The sequence below is a fragment of the Hippocampus bargibanti genome, linkage group LG02, assembly GCF_051943395.1.
Source record: "Hippocampus bargibanti isolate YZ-2025 linkage group LG02, ASM5194339v1, whole genome shotgun sequence".
Classification (NCBI taxonomy): Eukaryota; Metazoa; Chordata; class Actinopteri; order Syngnathiformes; family Syngnathidae; genus Hippocampus; species Hippocampus bargibanti.
In genome coordinates this window covers 31,508,447-31,513,381 of record NC_142735.1, presented here as the reverse complement: position 1 = coordinate 31,513,381, position 4,935 = coordinate 31,508,447, and positions in this window count along the sequence as shown.

Here is a 4,935-nt window from a genome sequence, read left to right as displayed (position 1 = left end):
CGGAACTCCACCGGCTCGTGCAAGGGACCGTCATGACCACAACTGCTGAAAGAGAAAAACAAAAAACGGGCTAAATGAAACCTCTCCCATTATGTGGTAGTTTTCAACTCTTTTGAGTTTGTTTGGACTTTTTGAAATCCGGTTCCTTTGAAATTGTTTTCATTGGCTAGTTTCCATTGTCGAGAGAGAGAGAGAGAGAGAGAGAGAGAGAGAGAGAGAGAGAGAGAGAGAGAGAGAGAGAGAGAGAGAGAGGAAAAAAATTAATAAATGAACCGTCATCACTGAACTTCAAAATGTCCAACTGGTCAGAACTGGCAGCAGGTCCGGCTATCTATTTGCTATCCATTTGCTATCCATTTACCATCTATTAGCTAGCTACCTAGCTGGCTATCCTTTTGCTATCTATTTGCTTTCTATTAGCTATCTGTCTAGCTACATAGCTAGCTAGCTATTTGCTATCCATTTTCAATCGATTAGCTAGCCACCAAGCTGGCAACATCAGTTCAGCTTTGGAAAACGTCATGCTTGGTCCCAGTGTCCAATATCACCCACCCGAAGGAGGTCAACAGCTACAGATCAGTGGACGCTAGACAAGAAGACGCTAGAGAGACTCGTCCTTGCCCACCTGCGACCGCTAGTGAGCTCGACTTTGGTGTCTTTCCGGGACCAAGAAAGGCCAATCGGACTGTGCCGCTTGGCTGGAATTATATCTATTTGCTATCTATTAGCTAATTACCTAGCTGGCTATCTATTTGCTACACATTTACCATCTATTAGCTATCGATGAGAATGTTTCTTCAGCCGTCATCTGTACAAAAGTGAAGGTTTCGGACGTTTCGCCTCCTATCTAAGAGGCTTCGTCAGCGAACTAAAGTTTTAGTTCGCTGTTTTTAGTTAAATGTCCGAAACCTTCACTTTTGTACAGATGACGGCTGAAGAAACCTTCTCATCGATGGACCACTCCTGTACGACTGAGAGCTTACACAGACATCTATTAGCTAGCTACCTAATTGGCTATCCTTTTGCTATCTATTTGCTTTCTATTAGCTATCTGTCTAGATACCTAGACAGATAGCTAGATACCTATCTATTTGCTATCCATTTTCTATCGATTAGCTAGCTACCTAGCTGGCAATATATTTGCTATCTATTAGCTAGATACCTAGCTGGCTATCTATTTGCTACACATTTGCTATCTTGAGAGTTTTGAAAGGTGCTTAGAAATGAAATGTATTATTATTAGCTATCTAACTATCTAGCTAGCTATCCATGTAGCTGGCTATTTATTAGCTATATGGCTATCGAGCTAGTTAGCTAACTGTCTAGCTGGCTATCTATTAGCTATCTGTTGGCTAGCTTTCTATCTATTTGAGTTATTTCTTGAGTGAATGCTGGCGCGTGTGGCTGCCGCTTCTCAACCGCAGAAAAACCGATCATGGGACTGTTAAGTGACCTTGAGAGTTTTGAAAGGCGCTTAGAAATGAAATTATTATTATTATTATTATTATTATTATTATTATTATTATCATCATCAGGGGCGGCCCGGTAGTCGAGTGGTTAGCACACCGGCTTCACGGTGCAGAGGTCGCCGGTTCGCGTCCCGGTCCGGCCTCCCTGTGTGGAGTTTGCATGTTCTCCCCGGACCCGCGTGGGCTTTCTTCGGGTCCTCCGGTTTCCTCCCACACTCCAAAAACATGCATGGCAGGCAGATTGACCACTCCAAATTGTCCCTAGGTGTGAGTGTGAGAGTGACTGTTGCACGTCTTTGTTTGCCCTGCGATTGGCTGGCAACCAATTCAGGGTGTCCCCCGCCTCGTGCCCGAAGGCAGCTGAGATAGGCTCCAGCAACCCCCGCGACCCTAATGAGGAATAAGCGGTACAGAAAATGAGATGAGATGAGATTATCATCATCACTGGACACGCTACAGTTTGCCCACCAGCCCAGCATCGGTGTGGAGGACGCCATCATCTACTTCCTCCAGTCAGCACTGCTGCACCTGGAGAATACTGGGATCACGGTAAGGATCACGTTCTTTGATTTCTCCAGTGCCTTCAACACCATCCAGCCCAATCTACTGGGGGACAACCTGCATCATGCCGGAGTGAACCACTACCTCACATTTTGGATTACAGGTTACCTCCCAAACCGGCCACAGTACGTGAGGGCAAAGAACTGTGAGTCAGACAGGCTTCTCTGCAGTACTGGAGCACTGCCTAGGACAGTCCTGGCTCCATTCCTGTGCACCCTCTACACCTCGGACTTCAATTACGACACTCCAACCTGCCACCTTCAGAAGTTCTCTGATGACTTTGCTATTGTCGGCCTTATTGCAGCGTGAGATAATCAGGAGTACAGGGGACGGACTAAGCACTTCGTGGACTGGTGCAAGCAGAATCACCTCCAGATTAACCCCGGGAAAACTAAGGAGTTGTTTTTGAATTTCTGCAGGAAACAGTCCTCAGCTATACCGTTGAACATCCAGGGTACGGACATAGAGAGGGTGACCTCCTACAAGTACCTGGGTGTTATTCTCAACAATAAACTAGACTGGACTATAAACACGGATGCCCTAGTCCAGGGGTGGCCCACCAGTCAGAGACTAAGAGCCACATTTTTTACTATGCTACTGCAAGAAGCCACATCAAGATGGCGGCGCGTAAACACGCAGCGGCTCCCCTCTCTCTCCCGGCAAATTGGCGTTTTTGTGTTTATTATGTTTGTTAAAGTCATTATAAGTGCCTTGCACGCTGGGTCCGAGAGGACAGTAATTTAATCTGTGCTGTATGTCATGCATATGAGCATATTTGACAAGAACGCTGACTTTGATAAACATGGGCACACATGGACACCCCATCGCCCCATCCCTCACACACCTGCTCAGACAGATTTATTCTAAGTACCACCTTTTAAATACAAAATCAACAAATATATCGGAAATTGACTCCTAGAGTACTAAAACCACAGGCAACAAAGAACACTGTCTTTATACACACAAACTCAGTTCAACCAAGTCCACAAACAAAAATGTAATAATTTACAATAGTTTGCATGTTGCTCAGTGAGACTTTTGGCATTCTTCGTCTTGGACAATCCTCATTAAATCTGGCTTGCATTCTGTTGTTGCCACTCGAAGCAATTCGTTTACATGAGTGTCAGTCAGAACCGATCGATGCTTTGATTTCACATGTTTCAGGGTAGAAAACACAGACTCGCAGACGTATGTTGACCCAAACATTGACAGTATCTTAAGCGCAGCCGGTTTGACATTGGGGTATTTTTCCATTGGCACGCGTTTCCAGAACTCAATGGCCCCTTCCCTTAAAGCAGGTTTCAATTGATCTTCCTCACAAAGATCGATCATCTCTAACTCAGCCGCAGCTTCATCTGTGACTAGCGGGGCTTTCAAACAGTCCGTCTCCGCATTAAACGGGTCGACAAGGAACGTAATCTGCGGCCTTTTCAGTTGTAGATCACGGAATTGGGTCACAAAGTTTTCGTGCAAGTTTTCAACCAGTGTTGCATATCTGGTTCTGTGCTTATTCAGGGCGGCGCTGGTGACTTGCCCGCTGGCTTTTAGCAGAGTGGAAACAGATGTTAAATCCCCCTTTTGAATATGCGCCCTGAACAGCTTCAGTTTGTTGACAAACGCAAACATACTTTTCACCAAGTCAGGCAGAATTTTTGACTTACTCTGCAGGGTAAGGTTCAGTTTGTCCAAGTGACACAGCATGTCGACCAAAAAAGCCAGATCCATAATCCACTCGTGGTCCGAGAGCACGGGATAGTCCTTGTCTTTCTCTTCCATGAACAGTTTCAAAAAAGCAAGAACATACTTTGCCTTTTGACAGCCACCTCACAGTGCAGTGCAGCGGCAGGTCACCTGGAAGTCTTTGGTCCAGCTCAGCGATGAGATTCTTGAATTGTCTGTGCACGAGTTGACGATTTGCATCACAGGCTTCATGACATTCTGATTTAGACACGAGTTGCTCCCTGTGCATGATGCAGTGGAAATTCCAAAACACAAGCACAGCCCACAAGCCCGTTCACAGATCCGATCAGGGCAGGTGCTCCATCCGTGGCTATTGCAGTCAGTTTTGGTATGGGCAGATTTGCTTTTGCAAATGCGGCCATCATTGCTTCCTTCACATCTATGCCACGGGCTCTGTCTTTTAATGGCACAATATCAAGGAGTTCTTCTTTGAGCACATAATCCTTTGTCACAGACCGTGCAAATATTGCACACTGAGGCTTGTCTTGTATGTCACAACTTTCATCCAATGCGACACTAAAATACTGACATGCTTGAAGGTCACAGTGCAGCTGTGATTTAATAGCGGTGCTAATGTCTGAAATTCTGCGTTCAACAGTGTGGCGGGACAGTTGGACACCTGCTACCATTTGTTTTAGTTTGTCGTTTTCAGGAGACAAGATTTCAACAGCGTCACTGAGGCATTTCTTCATAAACTCCCCGTCGTTGTATGGCTTTTTAGACTGCGCAATGTTCCAAGCCAGTTGGTATGATGCAAGCGTTACGGTCTCTGGTTGCTTTGTAAATTTTCGGAAAAAAATTATCGGCTTTTCAATCTGAGTTTTTAAAGTGACCAACTTGTGCTTGCGAAGTTCAGTCCCTTTGGGGAATTCTTGGTCGATGTTCGCGTGGAGTGAGCTGAAGTGGCGCTGAAGATTTAACGCTTTGAAATGTGCCAATGACGCCTGACATATAAGGCAAAATGGCTTGCCCTTACGCTCAACAAAAAAATATAAACTCTCTCACTCTGTTAAAAACGTCCTGTGTTCGTCTTCATATTTTCGTTTTGCTGTGCATTTTTTCCCTGTCATTTTGAGAGCCAACTTGACGCAAATGAATTGTTTACATCGTAAACAATTTGTGTCGAGTCTCTGATTGGTTGACCACCCGTGGTTTACGACATAAA